General features: G+C 38.2%; 1 protein-coding gene across 11 annotated transcripts in view; it reads left to right on the forward strand.

Moving 5' to 3' along the window:
* Positions 1-18,529, forward strand: part of Lrrc4c (leucine rich repeat containing 4C) — a 1,322,183-nt gene that overhangs the window by 1,040,491 nt on the left and 263,163 nt on the right. For 9 of the 11 annotated variants that reach the window (XR_005091479.1, XR_005091478.1, XM_028877840.2 and 6 more), the window contains one exon: positions 16,557-16,612. The exons of the other annotated variants lie outside the window; for them this stretch is intronic. The gene's annotated coding sequence lies outside the window, so the exon portion shown is untranslated. The remainder of the gene's footprint in view (positions 1-16,556; positions 16,613-18,529) is intronic. 11 annotated transcript variants of the gene reach the window in all.

The raw sequence follows: 18,529 nt of genomic DNA on the forward strand, positions 1-18,529 counted from the left end.
TGGAGAGCTTCTCTCCAGCTTCCACCAAGCCCCACAGTCCCATTATCCACATATAAAATAATCACTCAGACGCTTATAATACTTATAAACTGTATGGCCATGGCAGGCTTTTTGCTAACTGTTCTTTTATCTTAAATTAACCCATTTCTATAAATCTATACCTAGCCACATGGCTGGTGGCTTACTGGCGTCTTTACATGCTGCTTGTCCTGGCAGTGGCTGCAGTGTCTCTCCCTCCTTCTTCCTGTTTCCCCAATTCTCCTCTCTCTCTGTCCCGCCTATACTTCCTGCCTGGTCACTGGCCATCAGTGTTTTATTTATATAGATGATATCCACAGCAAACCCAAGTCACAACCATGCTGTTATTTTTGTTTGTTTTAGAATGTGTCTCTTAGTTGTTCAGCAATGCTTCTGAAGTGCATAGGAACTTCCCTGTTTCCCTGTTTCATAGTCCTATCTTCCTCTTTCCACCTAAATGTGATTTCAATAACTGTATCAGGAAAAAAAAAAAACAATATTTTCTTACACCACACTGATCAAGGGAGCCCAGTTTTCATTGGTTCTTCATTCTGATGTGTATGTATCCAATAGTCTCTCGGGATTTTACATATACATCTACTATAGCATTATTTAGAGCTTTACATGTCTCTGGAAATTTCTGTGTTCAACAAGACAAAAGTCTTTTCTGATTTATCTTACATATTCATCTTCTAGTACATAACCTGGCAAATTGTTGCTGGCTCCATAGGACTTATTAAGCCCAAGATTGTATCTGAAGTGATAAAGTACCCAAGTGCTTATTTAACTAATAGTGGTTCCTCCTGTGCAAATACAAGGGAGTACACAATGGTCTACGATCATTCATAGTTTGATGAGAGATTTACACAGTTGTGAGATTCTAACAAATAAATAGCTAGATAATTCAACTAGTGTATAGTGATGTGAACCAAAGCTGCAAAATCCATACCTCAATATTTAATTGAAATGTTTTCTTGGAATCAGAATTATCAGAAACCAACAAAGTATACTGATCAATTTTTCTTTATTTGAAAATAACTATCTCAAAGTTATAAAATTGCATATTAATCCAGCTAGAAAAATATTCAGTTTTTTACAATATCTAAACTGGTAGCACAGATTAGGCTTGAACCCATGTAGCCCAGGTTGGCCTTAAACATATGACAGTCTTTCTCTGTCCTCCCATGTGCAGGGTTGAACCCTCAGGCCTGGTTTAGAAATCTTGAGAACAACTAGCAATATTGCAGCTTACAATCTTGGTGAATCACTTGTAATGTTAAAAATTAACAAATCCAGATGCAATCATCTATGGAATTTTTAAATTAGAATGGGAACAGTGTGAAAACTAATAGTGCCATGCTTCAGTGTTTGGGGAAAAGTGCCTATAATATAAGTGGTTTCAAAAGTGTTTTCATCGATGTTTTTGTGAGCTGGCAAGCAGCACTTCAGATGCTAAAGTGGGTGTCTTTCTTTCTGAGGATTGTATTTAGACAAGGTTCTTCAAAAAGTCAATGTACAGTGGCAATTAAATATGACTCATTCCATGTTAAAACTTCAGAATGCATTTGCTGAAGTGAGCTTGCAGAGGATTCATTTGAAAATGTGAGCCTATAAAAATGCTCTGACACTGCAGTGCCTTAAAAGTAGGTTTTATTATTATTACTATTAATTATTATTAGCTGCATGCCTGGTGATAATTTTATATTTTTTAATATATCTATCTCTTGGAAAATAAGATCTTGATGAGTAACATGCAAACGTTCCTGTTCTGTTAAACCTTGTGCTAGGATGAATTTATGAAAAAAAAAAAATTCTAAGATCTCTGTCAGCTTTGTTTTTACCTTGTGTTGAAAGTAGAAACTGACCTCATAGAGGAAGGCTCAATATCTTCCTCTGATGATATGTTCTAGGGTCTATGAGTCACAGTTTGATGAGCCTGTGCTTTGATAGGCTGATCTGAGGATCTCATTGTACTTCCTTCGCAAACAATTATGGGGTTTTTAACAGGGTGTTAAAAATAAATGCATTTTGTTGATGCTTTTATTTTGTGCTTGACCCTTCTGTCCTGCTGGTCTACCTGCTGAAAACTGACTTAGGTATAAAACTTGCTCTAACTAATTCTTTCTCTGATCATTTGCCCTAACAAGAATGAGAAAAAACTGTGCATCATCTGGTTCCGCAAACGTCTTATGTTTTACACTGTGTCTAGGTCTCGACCTAGTATTTCACTGTGTTCCCTGGGTTAAGTGTGAGTTCCCTGCTGTCCTGCACTATCATTGCTGTGAGAACCCTGTATTACCCATCATCCCTGTCTTCACAAGCACTGACTTCAGTTGCCTTCAGGCTTCAGTTTAGCTCAACAAGCCTACAAGAATCTCCATATCCTTATTCAGGTATAAGAATTCTGAGTGAAATCTCTTATTAAATGCCTTTTGCAAATGCAGGTATTCTTGAGATCTACAAACAGCCACTTTATCTTAAAAATAATTTCTTCTGCTTCTCTATACAAAAAATGAAAATGGAATAGAAACCTGGTCAATATTAAAAAGCCCAAAAATATTCCATAAATCTGCCATGTTTTTCCTTTTCTTATTTGATAGGTATCAATAAGATCATAGTTTAGGATAAATTTTAGTTATATTATGTACATTTGCATCCACTGTTAGTGTTAGATATCTTTATAAAATTAATATGTCTTATTTTCCCCACAAAACTGATAAATTTAGGAGATAAGCATGAGTGATACTACATCTGTTAATTATCTCAATGTAGCCATGTGATGATATATATACACACTTTAATAAAATATGCATGATACATAGACACAACTTGATTTCCACTTTCAAACATTAATTTCAAATCTCTAGAAAAATAAAATCATAATTTCAAAGAAAATACTAGGGAGAAATGAAGCTTAGCCCTGTAAGTAGAAGAAATTTTTATTGTAGGAGTCAATACTGATCCAGTTCAATTTTATGTGATTTTTTTAAATGAGCTTCTTTTTAGCTTGGTGACAGGTCCTATCCTGTCTAATGTTGTACCTACTGTGGGTAGATATGCATAAAATACTGGATATGTAATACATGTTCAATACATGTCTATTGAATGAACTCAGTAAATGAGAACCCCACTGTCTTTATTTTACTATATCAAGATAATTAGTCATTATCTTTTTAACTTTTAATTATTTTGTGAGGCTCATGTATTTGCTAAGACCGTATAGATATTCCATTTACAACACTCAATTATTCATAAGATTTCTCTTGAAGTGGGCATTACTATCACGCTGTTTTTGATTAGAAACTTGTATCAGAGTGTTTTAAAGACTTATCCAAGATGGCACAACAATGAAATGACAGAAATAAATTGAAAACATGGAATTATGTACAAAAACCAACAATACAATAATCCTATTTAGACAAGCACCACTAAACATGGATTCATCCTATTTTTTCTGAAAGCATTTATTTGTGTGTGTGTGTGTGTGTGTGTGTGTGTGTGTGTGTGTGTGTGTGTGTATGATGTGTATGAGTGTTTATGTGCTTGTATTTGTGTGTACCATGTATCAGGAGCCAGCAGAAGCCAGAAGAATGTGTCAGATTTTCTGGAACTGGAGATGCTGCTAGTGTTAAGCTGATGTGTGGCTTCTGGGAATCAAACCCAGGTTCTCCACAAGAGAAATAAATGATCTTAACAACTGAGCCAGCTTTCAATCCCAAAAGGCCACTCAGTGTCTTGGTATGTAGCACTGCTTGCCTGGAATACCCATGCAGAACATACTGAACTGAAACTCACAGAAATTCTCTTGCCTCTGCCTCCTGACACAAAACTTCATTTTAAAGCATGCATATACAGTTCAAAAGGAAAGTCACTTAAATTAGCTAACATTAACAAGTGAACAAACAAGAATTTTATTGTAAAATATGAAGTTAACTTTATCCTGGTCACTAGAAAGATATTAGGCAGTTGTGACCAAATTATAGCTGCAGAGGAGGAATTAGTTCATAAGTTCCAAAACATAAGGTAATTATCATGTACAAAATTTATCATGCATTAAAAATAATTATAAGGGAATCATTTGAAAGATACCAACACGTAGAAACATGTGATAGGACATAAATGCTAATTACTCTAATTTTTTATTACATAGAATATACATGTATCCAATTATCATGCTGCACTCCATAAATATTTCAATTACTATGATGACTGAAAACTTAGAATTGATGTGGAGTTATAGCCTAAATCCTTTGCAAATACCTGCAATTAGGCTACAAGCAAGACTCAGTAAATTGAACAAGTTATATTTATAATACATATATAAAAACATTTTAAAGTACATTTGTTTAAGAGAAAGCAAGAGAAATTTTCCAAAAAAAAAATGTATTTATAAAAAGAATTAGTAGATTCAAAAAAACTGCATCTTTCTTACACTTAATGAGAACACAGGCAGCAAAATAACAAATAACCACACCAACATGTGCACATATCCTTGTATTAGAATGTGAAATTTAAAGTATCATAAAGAATAAAAAAAAAATGATTCAGCCTTCCATGAAGATTCCATGTGCCCAAATCTGAAACTATAAAAAAAAAATAATGGGATTAATTACAATTAAACAAAACAACATCATGTCTAGGTTTTCTATCTATTTTTGACATTTTTTAATTAATTTTTTTCATTTGTTTTACATACCAACCAGCCAGTTTCCCCTCCCTCTTCTTTCTGGTTCCCTCCCCCGCCACCACTCCTTTCTACCCCTCCACCCCCATCACTTCTCTTTCATCTCCATTCAGAAAGGGTAAGTCCTCCCATGGGAATCAACAGAGCATGGCACATCAAATTGAGGTAGGACCAAGCTCTCTCACACCCCACATCAAGGTTGAGTGAGACAACCCAATCTGGGGAATGGGTTCCCAAAAACCAGCTCAAAGGTCGGGCCCATGCAGGCTTCCTCACTGTCAGTCCAGAGTAGATGATTTCCCAAGAGCTCAGGTCAGCAGTCTCTGTGGGTTGCCCTGTCATGACCTCTACACCCCCCTCCCCTGGCTTCTACAATCCTTCCTCTCTCTTTCTTCAACAGGACTCCTGGAGCTCAGCCTAGTTCTTGGCTGTCTATCTCTGCATCTGCTTCCATCAATTACCAGATGAATGCTCTCTGATGACATTTATGACAGTTACCAATATGATTACAAGAGAAGGCCAGTTCAGGCACCCTCTCCACTATAGCTACGAGTCTTAGTGGAGGTCATCGTGGTACCAGATTTCTCCCTAACCCCAAAATGCCCACTATCAAGATTTGTCTTTCATTATTGTCCCACTCCTTCCTGCCCACAACTGCCCAATACAACCACTCATGTTCCCTTATCTCCATCCCTGTCTCCCCCACCCCCAGGCCAATTTCCCCAGGAAATCTCTTCTATTTCCCCTTCACAGGGAAACCCATGCATCTCTCCTTCAGACCTCCTTGTTACCTATTTCTCTAGGACTGTGGATTGTACCCTGGGGATCCTTTACGGTTAATATCTACTTATGAGTGAGTACATACAATGTTTGTATTTCTGGATCTGGGTTACCTCACTCAGGATGATATTTTCTAGTTCTACCCATTTGTCTGCAAATCTTATGAGGTCATAATTTTTTACAGCTGAATAATACTCCATTGTGTAAATGTACCATATTTTCCTTATCCATTTTTAAGTTGAGAGGCATCTAGGTTGTTTCCAGGATCTGACTATTATGAATAATGCTGCTATAAACATAGTTGAGCAAGTGTTCTTTTGGTATGATTGAGGATCCTTTGGGTAGATGCCCAAGTGTAGTACTGAGATCTTGAGGTAAATTGATTCCCAATTTCCTGAGAAACCAACATAATGAATTTTAAAGTGGCTGTACAAGTTTGCACTCCCATGAGCAGTGGAGGAGTGTTCTCCTTACTCCACATCCTCTCCAACATAGGCTGTCATTAGTGTTTTTGATCTTAACCATTCTGACAGGTGTAAGATTGTATCTCAGAGTCATTTTTATTTCTATTTCCCTGATGGCTAAGGATGCTGAACAATGCTTTAAGTGTGTCTAAGCCATTTGAGATTCTTCTGTTAAGAATTCTCTGTTTATATCTATATCCATTTTAAATTGGATTATTTGGTATTTTACTGTCTAGTTAAATGTGAGTTCTTTACATATTTTGGAGATCCGCCCTCTGTCAGATGTGGGATTGGTGAAGAACTATTTCCATTCTGTAGGCTGCCTTTTTTATTTTATTGACAGTGTCCTTTGCCTTACAGAAACTTTCAGTTTCAGGAGGTCCCATTTATTAATTGTTGATCTTAGTGTTTGTGCTACAGGTACTATATTCAGGAAGTAGTCTCCTGTACCACTGCATTGCAGGCTACTCCCACTTTCTCTTCTATCAGCTTCAATTTAACTAGATTTGTGTTGAAGTCTTTGATCCACTTGTACTTGAGTTTTGTACAGGGCCATAGATATGGATATATTTGCATTTTTCTACATCCTAAAATCCAGTTATGCCAGCATCATTTGTTGAAAGTGTATTCTTTTTCCACTGTATAATTTTGGCTTCTTTGTCAAAAAATCTGGTGTTCATAGGTGTATGGATTTATGTCAGGATTATTTTATTTTATTTATATCAGGTAAATATGTTATTTCCTGTGACCACGAAGACACCAGTTGCTAGTTGTCATCCTTCAGCATCTGTACTTTTATAATTATTATTACATTTATTTATTTATTCATTTAGTGTGTGTGTGTGTGTGTGTGTGTGTGTGTGTGTACATGTGTGGGTACACACCTGTGTAGATGAATTTCTAAGCAGTCTTATTAAATAAAAAACACGGAGCCCAATATAGGGATGAAAGCCTTAGAGATCAGGCAAATAGAAGTAGCCACCAGCTAACTTTACTTCACCATGCTGCAGCTTCCAAAATTGTCACGAATTCCTGTCTACCCAGGCTTTTATTGCCTTGCTGTTCTGTCCTCTCATTGACTTTTAGCCAAGCTACCTCACTTCCTTGTTACTGCCTGACTGTACAGACCTCCAGGTTTCTATGTTTAGTATTAAAGGCATGTGTCACCATGCTTTGTTCTGTTCCCTAGTGTGGCTTGAACCCACAGAGACCCTGCCTAATAAGTAATTGGATTAAGGGTGTGTGCTACCACTACCTGACTTCTATGTTTACTTAAAATGACTCGCTATTTGCTCTGATCTCCAGGCAAACTTATTCATTAACATACAAATAAAATATCACCACACATCTGTCATTCCGTGCCTATGGAAGTCAGAGGACAATTTAATTGAGTCAGTTCTCTCCTTCCACAATGTGGATTCTGGGGGTTGAACTCAGGTGTTCCAGCTTGAAGGCCAAATCTTTACCCCCTGAGCTATCTTGCCAGCCCAGGATCTGCATGGTTTTTACAGCAGGTAAACTCATAAATTACTTGGGAGTTTTATGTGGACCATCTTTCCTGAATCCTTATAGCAGTCCAAATGATGCCTCTGGTGCTATTTCTCACATCCTAAGAATGAATATTTGTTTTGCTGTTGTGGTGAAGTTGGGGTGGGGATCAGCTTTGAAATCTTTTTTTTTTTTTTTTTTTTTTTTTTTTTTTTTTTGGTTTTTTGAGACAGGGTTTCTCTGTGTAGCTTTGCGCCTTTCCTGGAGCTCACTTGGTAGCCCAGGCTGGCCTCGAACTCACAGAGATCCACCTGGCTCTGCATCTTACAGGTGGATCTTGTACCACAGGTTAAGGACTTGATTTTTTTTTCCTAGAGAAAAAATAGAACCAAAAATAGCCACATCAGAATTTTGGTTAGAATTGGGTTGAATTTTCCAATATTGGTGGGTGGCTGACATTGTGTAACCAGCAGTTTTTTAGACTAGAACAAGACAAGTCACTGTTCAAGCCTTCTTCTCTGTATTTCAGAGACTCGAATGTTTTTTTTGTTGTTGTTGTTTTGTTTTGTTTTTTTTAATCCTAGGGGAGCAGGGCATGAGCATGTGCCTCGGTGTGCGTGGAGGTCAGGGGACTGTCAAGTCTCACTTTCCACACTGTTCCAAACAAGGTTTTCTGTTGTCTCCACTGCACTTGCCAGGTTAGCTGGATGCTCACAGCCATATTTATAGTGAAGATTCTATAAAAATGTGAATCAGAAAGATCTGGAGAAAGGTTCAGTTTGGCAAGGAAAAGAGTGGCCCACAGACTGGAGAGTTGTCCTTGATAAAGAGATTGACACCATTAAAAAAAGACTGAAAGCCTTTAACAGAGACAATATAAAAAGTGCCTGAAATGAATGCCCTAGCCACTAAAGGCTCTAGAGTGCGTGAATACGAATCCATTTGCTCACTCCTTCATTTACAGAGAACACCTGAAGTGCTGGAGATGCTAGTCATGGGATACTCTGCTTGAACACAGTCATCAGAGAAATATTTTCACTGGTTCAGATGTGCAGCTGCTTACAGGTTGCTGCACTGTGGTCCAGACTCATAGCAGAACTTCACATTGTCCACACTGTGGTGCACCAAGGTTCTGGATAAAAGCCCATGAGGCCAGACACTCCGGAGCAGGGTCAGATATCCGTCACAGAGCTTCCGAGTGAGCCATGTGCAGAGGTGTGACGATGAAGGTGAGGCTGCAGTGATGTCCCCACAGTGCTGGAGGACCAGGAGCATGGCCCATGTGAGGATGAAAACTGCAGACACCAAATGGAGCCAGCCCAAGAGACACCCACTGGTACTGCAAACAGAAGGCTACCAGGATGAGGCTGCCTGACCAATTGGGCATCAGATTGTGTAGCCACATACCCTGATGCCATGAGCTACAGGATGTATTTGACCTACTGGGTTTTGGTCTTACTTTGGCCTAATCTTTCCTTGCTTTCCTTTCTTGAATTACATTTGTATAGATAAGGCACAGAGAAGGGTCAATTTTGGGGGCTGTGACATCTCTAAGATTTAAGGTAGAAAATGCCAGAGAGGGTAACTTATCCCATCCCATCCCCCCCACACACACACACACTTCATCTAATTCCCTTTGCCTGGTCAACATCACTTCCTGTTTTTACATTCTCATTCTTCAGTGCCATCTAAACAAAACTGCAGAGCCCAATGACCATCTTCAGAGTTTGAGGTTTGTGTGTTCACCATGTAATGGTTGATCTTGGCTGTCAACTTGATGAGGTCTGGGATCAACTGAGAGATAGGTTTCTTGGTGAGTCTTTGAGGGCATTTGCTGGAAGTATTAATTCAGGTGCGAAGGGTTAATTAGATGTGAGTAACTGCACAGGCTGGAGTGCTAGAGTGAATTTAAGGAGAAAGTAAGCTGAACACTAGCCATGTGATCTGCCACCACACGCTCCCTGCACCATGGCTTCCTCACCATGATGGAGTGCACCCTTGAACTCTGAGCCAAATCAAATCCTTTCTTCTTCATGTTGCTGTGGTCTGGCATTTCACTGCAGTAAAAGAGAAGCAACTGATGCAGACACTGGCCGCCAAGAAGTGGGGGCTGCTGCCGAGATAAACCCGAGCATGTGGCTCTTAGGCCTTTGAATCTGGTTTATGGGAGGAATGTGGAAATGTTTAGATCTTCTGAGTAGAGAAGCCCGTGAATGCTGTAAACATAACTCACTTAGCTGTTCTGGTATAAGTTTGGAAGAGCAAAAATTCAATAGAAACATGGATGGTGAAGGTGCAGCTCATGAGATTTCAGAGGCTGTAAGGACTCTACCAAGGTATGGGATAAATGCCATTTATTCTGCCCATATCTGAGAACTCCAGTAATACTGAACTTAAAAGCAGTGGACTAAGTGTGTGCTGGAGAAACTTTCAAGGCAGGACAGTACTGTAGCATAGTTATTGCTCATTGCTCTTACCTAGGTCTACAGTGAAAAATAACAAATAAGGACAAAAGATAATTTTTAATGTCCAGTTTCATGAGGAAAAGAACACAGGTGAGATTAAAGTTGCAGCCATGGTAGAAGCTGAAAAAGAGAGTGTAATTGTGACAGAGAAATATCCTGCCATGTGGTGATATATTGTGTACGCTAATAAAATTTACCTGAAGATCAGAGAAGCAGAGCAAGCCACAGCCACCACCTCTACAGCCTGAAAGAGCCTCAGCTGATAGGCCTCTAGCCAATGAGCTTCCTCAGCATAAAAGCCTTTCATTCCTGTCTCTTCACGCCTGATATATCTTCTCCTCCCAGCCATCACTTCCTGGAATTAAAGGCATGTGTACTTCTCTGTACTGGGATTAAAGGTGTGTGCCACCTTTGTCTGGCTCTGTTTTCGCTCCTTGACCGAGTGACTCTCATGTAGTCCAGGGTGGCTTTGAACTCAGAGATTCAGACGGAGCTCTGCCTCTTGAGTAGTATAATTAAAGGTGTGTACCATCACTGCCTGGCCTCTATGTTTAATCTAGTGGCTTGTTCTGTCCTCTGATCTTCAGGTAAATTTTATTAGGGTACATAATATATCACCACAGAAATGTCCTTCTCCATTTCTTTCTATTAATTTTAGTTTGAAGTCTATTTTCTTAGATATTTTATATTATTTAGATAGCTACACCAGTTTGATTCTTAGATCCATTAACTGGAAAATCTTTTCCCAATCTTTTACTCTGAAATAATGTCTGTCTTAGAAGTTGAGATGTTTTTCTTATATACAGTAGAAGGATGGATCTTGTTTTTGTATCCATTCTGTTAGCTTGTCTTTTCATTGGCAATTTGAGTCCATTAATACATATTAATGAACAGTAACTATTCATTCCTGTTATTTTTTTTTGGGGGGGGGGTTAGTGGTGGTGGTAGTTTATTTATTTATTTATTTATTTATTTATTTTTGCGTGCGTGTGTATGTGTGTGTGTGTGTGTGTGTGTGTGTGTGTGTGGTGTGTTTCCTTTTGGGGGGGTTGCTGATGTGCCATTATCTATTGCCTATGTTTTCATGGGTGCAACTTACTTCCTTTGGTTGGAGTTTTCCTTCTAGTACTTTCTGTGGGGCTAGATTTGTGGATAGGTATTTTTAAAATCTGGTTTTGTCATAAAATATCTTGTTTTCTCAGTCTATGGAGATTGAAACTTTTGCTGGATATAGTAGTCTGGGCTGACATATCATATCAGAAATCCCCAAAGAAATGTAAAACCCACCATAATTTTCACATTACTTTTTCTTTGATCTCATTCATCATAAGCAAAATGTAAAGTTACCCATCTATGTTGATCTTGGAAATAGCTGCTTCCTGCCTTCTACATTTAACATGAATGTCTGTATAACCCTTAAAATTGTTTCTGCATTGATATATGAACAACAGAATTACCAGAAACATAGAGAAAAATGAAAATGAAGTCATAGCTGCCAAAGTGTGGAGATTAGAGAAGGTAGCATAATGAGTATTCGAAAATCTGCACATTTGTTGTAGAAGGCATTTAGTGAAAGACTAAAGATACATGTACTTAAAACAAACAGCAATAACATGCTTCTTTTTATATAAGCTTATAATCCAGGGGAAGCCATGAGAAAAATGACCAAAAACCTGTGCAACACACAATATCCTAGAGAATAAGGCCTATAAAGAAATGGGAAACAAGCCGGTTGGTGGTGGCACACGCCTTTAATCCCAGCACTCGGGAGGTAGAGCCAGGCAGATCTCTGTGAGTTCGAGGCCAGCCTGGGCTACAAGTGAGTTCCAGGAAAGGCACAAAGCTACACAGAGAAACCCTGTCTCGAAAAACCAAAAAAAAAAAAAAAAAATAGAAAAGAAAAAGAAATGGGAAACAGTAAAGGCAACAATAATTTTTCATTTTAAATAGGAGTTTTAGGAAATCTTTCCTTCAAACTATGACATTTCACCAAAGGTTTAAATCAGGAGAGAAAAAGAAACATATATAGTCCTACATTCCAAGAAATAGGAAGTTCATGGCTTTGGAGACACTCAACAGGCACTTTTGGCTACTACCATCCCATCTTCTTCTGCTTTCCCCCTCTTATTTATCTATGTTGCCAGTAAGGCCATCACACATTTCACTAATAAATTAAGAAGAACAACTCTGAAATTTTCTCAAGATAAACTACTATGTCTTAAAATATTACAAATTATGCATTTCATGATGAGATCCAGCATAGGTATGAGGATTGATATTGGAAAGTATTACATAAGGTAGAAGAATGAGTGTATTTGAGTTGTTATGAATCTGGGTTGCTCTGTTTCAGTAGAATAAAAGTCAACACTGATTTTTTACATAGTGCTAGTTACTTTGTGTTCTTTCAGTGTTTATCCATTTGTCATATAAATAAAACTTTAAATTAATCCCTCAACTGTGCTTAACTCTATGCTAAGCACTGGCAATACAGTTCCAAATAATACAGATGTAATTGCCATATAAAGGAATGTAAAACCAGTAGTAAAGTATGCAAGAGTTACATAGATTCACAGCATCCATTTTTTGCCCTTTAGCTTCCCTATCTGAAATGATCTGTGCTTCTATGGCTCAGAAACAGATATAAGGGCACTGGCAGCAACTCCTTGCCAGTATAGAATGATAGAACTCACCCTCCTAATCAAACTCACATACACACATAACACATATATGATATATGTATATATATATATATAAAACATATTTTAAATAAGTCTTGAATACTTATATAATGTTGCTATTATTCTTTTACATGTTTTGTAAGAAATCTTGCTGTCTCCCTTATATATGTGTCCTATATTCTCAGTTGATCGTATTTATCCCAAAATTTAGATCTTAAATTTCAACTTCTATAATGAATCTAAAACTGAAATCTGGGCTGAGAGTAATTATCCAGAAATTTGAGCCTATACTAATTACTTCAAGTATCACCATGTCTGGAACCTTTACATAATGAGCATTCAGTAATTAATTCTGAGTTAATATCTTCTATATTATCCCGATATATCATACTACTTTGCATAAGTAGAAAGCATATGTTAACTGGTTTATTTTTTACACTGTTACTGGTATAGTTTTGTGTACATAGACGTATGTAGGAGTTTATAACAACTAGAAATGATCTTAAAATAATCTTTTTTAGAATCTTCATTTTGCAGAAGGCAAAATATTTAAAAAAAATAAATTGATTCTTTTACTTTTAGCTTGTAATGGAGATACGTTACATAGTTGTGTTGAAATTAGAACTTTGCTCTCATTCTTTATTCCTATATTGGATCCTTCTATTCAAATTTAATAAATATTTATTGAATGGAACTGAATTTTACATATGTACATGAAAGTATTTATAAAGTGTATTTTCATATACTGAAATGAACTTAAAATAGTATTGGTAGTATGCATTGCCTTGCAAAGCCAGAACATAATAAGCAAAAGCAGAAAGGTCTACACCTTGTACAACCTACTCGGGAACTTTAAATAGAATAAATATTTGAAAAAAATCCTGAGTGACAATGGAGTCAATTGTTCTCACCATGTCAAGTCTGACATTTATATTTTGCATCATGAATATGTGACAATCATTTGCTTGAGTCACCATCCATGACATTTACTTCTTTCCTTAATGCACTATTGTTTAAAAAAAAGTGAAGATTATCTCTCACCCCTCCTTTGAGTAATACATCTACATCCCCTCTGATTAAGAGCCTCCTCGATGGACTCACCCTGCCCCTCAGTCTTCCTTCATTTTCCCATAGATGTGACAAGAGTTTGTCAAGTAGTGGAGTTAAGGTTTATGTGTCAAGGCTCAGTGTCTGTCTTTACATGTGAGAAGCAGAGGTTCACTGTGAGGAAGGCACTTGATTAGGAGTACACAGCTGCAAATAGAACTGGGCTTCTGACCTCGTGCTTTACTGCATGCTCCCATCTAAAGGTGAAGTCAAGGGGATGTGGGGAAATGGTTATATGACAGTTAAAATCTATTCGTGTGTGTGTGTGTGTGTGTGTGTGTGTGTGTGTGTGTGTTTATTTTGATGAGAATGTCATACATGAGTACTAAATTTACATCACTTTGAATCCACTCTTTCTCCCTTCCAACTCCTTCCGTGTGTTCTTCCCACTCCTTCCTAAACTCACAACCATTTCTTCTTTCATTATAATCGTTGTTGTTGTTGTTGTTGTTGTTGGTGGTGGTGGTGGTGTTATGTGTGTGTGTGTGTGTGTGTGTGTATGTCTGTAAATTCAAACTACTAAGTCCATTTAGTGTTGTTCATGTATATGTATGTTTATCTCTGACCACGTGGGATTGAATAATCTATTAGCTTCCTTGGACCCTGGAGAAGACTAATTCTTCCTTTTAGCAGGGCTATTAATTGCCTATATAGAGATCCTCATTTGCGAGTAGGACCTTAAGATTTTCCTCATCTACATTAGTTTGTCAATTTGTGTTGAATCTTTTTTTGTTTGGTTGGTTTTTGAGACAGGGTTTCTCTCTGAAGCTTTGTGCCTTTCCTGGAACTTACTCTGTAGCCCAGGCTGGCGTCGAACTCACAGAGATCTGCCTTCCGAGTGCTGGGATTAAAGGCGTGCACCACCACCTTGCGGCTTGTGTTTAATCTTAAACCTAAGGCTCAGAGAAGATGATTGCAAGAGGGGGCCAGAAAAGAATATAAATATTTTAAAATGTAAATGTATTTGTTTCACAGACCATGATGCTTTCAAAAAGTCAACTAAATTTACAAGTTTTATATTAAAAAAAAGAATTTTGTTTCTCCCAGTGTTTACCATTCCAGGTACATTTCATTTCCTTGGATAGACCCTGACTCTTCTAGCTAAAGTGCCTTTTTAACCTTTCTTTTGGTGCCCATCTCACAGTGATGAGTACTTTCAGCTCTTTTATTTTTGAAAATGATATACTTTCATACTCATTTTGGAAAAAAAAATCTTTTGCTAGTCAGAGAGTTTAGGTTAACAGTTTTTTTTTTTTAAATGTAATTGTATCTTGTTTTTGTCAGTAAATAATTTATAAACAATGCTTCACATTCCTCTTTCCTGAATTTTTATCCCTTAAAAATTCTTCTGTCTTTAATCTTTGTTGCTCTAGAAGAGGTGCATCAGTTTGAGCTATATATGGAATGCATCATTACTTTTCAGCAATAACACCATCGGTCAGTTCTCAACTCCACAGTTCTCAAAGCTAGTGAGTTAATTCCTTTGGTGTCTTTGTATAAGAGTTTTTATTGGCCGGGCGGCGGCGGCGGCGGGCGGCGGCGGCGGCGGCGACGGCGGCGGCGCATGCCTTTAATCCCAGCACTCGGGAGGCAGAGGCAGGCGGATCTCTATGAGTTTGAGGCCAGCCTGGACTACTAAGTGAGTCCCAGGAAAGGCACAAAGCTACACAGAGAAACCCTGTCTCGAACCCCCCCCCCAAAAAAAAAGTGCTCAAAATTTTTCTAGTAATTTTTCTATCAGTATGTTTTAGGTATATTCTATACCAATATCAAATTTATAATTTAGCCTATCTCACAGCTAATTTATTCCTAGATGATATGAATTTTTGGCCTTTAAATCTGGCTTTCCCTGGGATAGTTTTTATGTTTTTGAGTTGTGCTGACTTCCACAGTGCCTACCATGTTTTTTTAATGGAGTTCAGTATTCATTTTTTATTTAATTTAGTATACTTTCATTCCTAAGAAGTTTAATTTGGTATATTTTATTATCCACATCTGTTAGTGTGTTTATGTTTGTCCTCTAATTTTATGGAAATGCACACTTTATGTATAATCACTGCTCAAGGCTTTTATCTATTAGTTCTTTTTTCCAGGTCAACAGTGGTGCTACGACAATTTGTCTGTGGCAAATACTGGAAAAAAGTGTTGACACCCCCCAACAAGTATTAATTGGCATAGTTACTCTGAGAGGTGAGGGTCCCCATGGGCCTTTCCCTCATTCATGAGGAAATGTTGATTGGCCCAATCTTGTGAAAGTCTTGTGAAGATGAGTATGACTACAGTGAGTTCATGAGTGCAATGGCTGGCATGTCAAGAAGACATCTTTTTGTTGCATGTCTTCCCATGCTCCTGCATACTTTTTTTGCCCTTCTTTAGAGATATTGCCTGTGCCTTGGAGAAAGTGTCAATTACATCTGTCTCAGCTGAATCCCATTCCTCTACCATCACTTATTCTCAGCACTTTGGCCAGTTATGGATTTCATTATTGGCCAATGTCTGTTGTAGTAAAGAGCACTCATTACTTTCCAGCCTATGCTTGGGACAAGTAGCAATAACTAAACTCAGTAAACACATACAAAAGAAGAGTTTATTTTTCTTTTTCCATAAGAGTTAGAACTTGCCTATTATTCACCAGCCTTACCAATGTGTGTGTGTGTGTGTGTGTGTGTGTGTGTGTGTGTGTGTGTGTGTGACATGCATATGAAGAAGCTGGTATAAACATTTTGTGTCCATATCAAATGCTCTTCATTTATATTTTGTTTGCTTTTTTGAAATCACCTTTCTTACTGAACTTGGAACTATCTAAATTTTTCTTGATTCTGTTTGAGCAACAGATTTTCCACCTGCCCCTTCATGTCTATTTTCTTCACAGATGAGGTCACATGTTCCAGCTCCTGTGCTGATCAGTTCACATCAAAGGGCCTGATGGTACGATCTCCACAAAGCTGTAGCTCCTCTGTCCCATGCTTCCTTCTCCCATTCTCCAATTTCCAGACTGTAGTTTTCTTTAACTCTTGAAACTTCTATCACTGTCTCCTCAGTGCAGGAAGCAAGTTCTATTTGGTTACTTCTTTCTGCATTGCAGGCAGGAATTTTCTTATAAAAAGGACAGTCAAGTGAATTATCCCATTTGCTCACCTGAAAGTAGAGGGCTTCCAACAATGTGACAATGTCTAAAAATTGTTTTACATATTTTATTCATTTTCATATTTGCTAAATTTGCTACACTTTTTAACTTTTTTTCTCTTTATTCTGGAAAATTATACAAATATGTGTAAGATTATATATACCCCCCCCCCAGTATTGCACAACAGTCAATTAGTGTGGCCTGTATGGTCATGGTGTAGGGCCATCCATGCAAAAGCTTGGGAACCCCATCAGTGGGTACATCTTCATAAAAGAATGATTCGCTCTTCCTCAGAACTATCCACTACCAAGAGCTCCTCAGGAAAGGGTGGGACCTAGATAGACAAACGTGTTGTTGTCCTGTGTCATGGAGATCCTGCTGGTTTGGATCTGTAGGTTCATCAACTTCACATACTCCAACATGTGAAGTTGGGCTTGGAGCAATTCATAGCCCTGATACTGGGCCTGGGTGGTCACTGGGTTGGTCCGCTCCTTAGCTTTCCCGCATTGTCACTACCCCAGGTGAGCTCTCTAGCACTGCCTAGACTAGCTCACCCAATGCAGCCTGCAACAAGGAGCGGGGCCAGTTCTGTTCTTGGACCCTGGATCCGGGGCCCCTCACTCACATCACCAGGGACAACTCTATGTTTCACCCAGGCAAGGTGCAGGGTCCTCTCTCCTGATTGCTGTAGGAGGAATACGGGGGTAGGAGGGTGGGAGGGGGTGGTCAGTTCTCCTGCTCTCATACCCTCAAGGCTGGCTTAATTGTGCCCCACACAACAGGGTTAGCTCTACTGTGAGGCCCAGGCCAGATGCAGGACCTACTATCCTGTGTGCTACTTTGTTTGTTTTGTTTTGTGTGTCTGGTTTGGCTTTTGGTTTTTCTTTTAAATTTGGTTTTGATTGGGGATGGAGGGCGGAGGTTGTAAGGGTAGAGGGCAGATGCGAGGAGATGTAGAGATAAGTGGGATTGGACTGAATGATGTGAAATCCACGATGAATCAATAAAAGTTAAAAAAGAAAAGAAAGAAAATGCATCCAATAAGACTGGGCTTCGGCAAGGTGGTGGTGGCACATGCCTTTAATCCCAGCACTTGGTAAGTGGGGCCGAGCAGATCTCTGTGAGTTCTAGGCCAGCCTGGTCTACAGAGTGAGATCCAGGACAGACACCAAAATTACACAAGTTTCTCTAAATCCTGTCTCAAAAACTAATATAATATATATATATACATACCGGGCTTCAGACAATCCTAAAGGGCTTTTAGGGCTTTTTAAAATTAGTGACTGATAGGGGAAAGCCAGACCATTGTGGGTAGGGATTCCTGGGCTTTTACTCCTGGCTTCTACAAAAAAAGCAGGCTGAGCAAGTCATGGTGAGCAAGCCAGTAAAAAGCACTCCTCCATGGTCTCTGCATCAGCTCTGCTTCCAGGCTCCTGCATTTATTTCTCTCAAATATGGACAGTGATATGAAAGTATAAATCAAATAAACCCTCCCCTTAAAAAGTTTCTATGGTCATTGGGTTTCATCATAGTGATACTAACTCTAAGACAATCATTGAAAGAAGAGGAGAAAAGAATATAGAGATTGCATTTTTAATAAAATTTGCTTAAATCTAGAAATTAGGCAACTATTTCAATAATCACTACTTTAAATTTTTAATTAATTTATTTGTATGTATGCATGAGAGAGAGAGAAAGAAAGAAAGGAAGAAAGAAAG

Source organism: Peromyscus leucopus, chromosome 4, assembly GCF_004664715.2.
Source record: "Peromyscus leucopus breed LL Stock chromosome 4, UCI_PerLeu_2.1, whole genome shotgun sequence".
Classification (NCBI taxonomy): Eukaryota; Metazoa; Chordata; class Mammalia; order Rodentia; family Cricetidae; genus Peromyscus; species Peromyscus leucopus.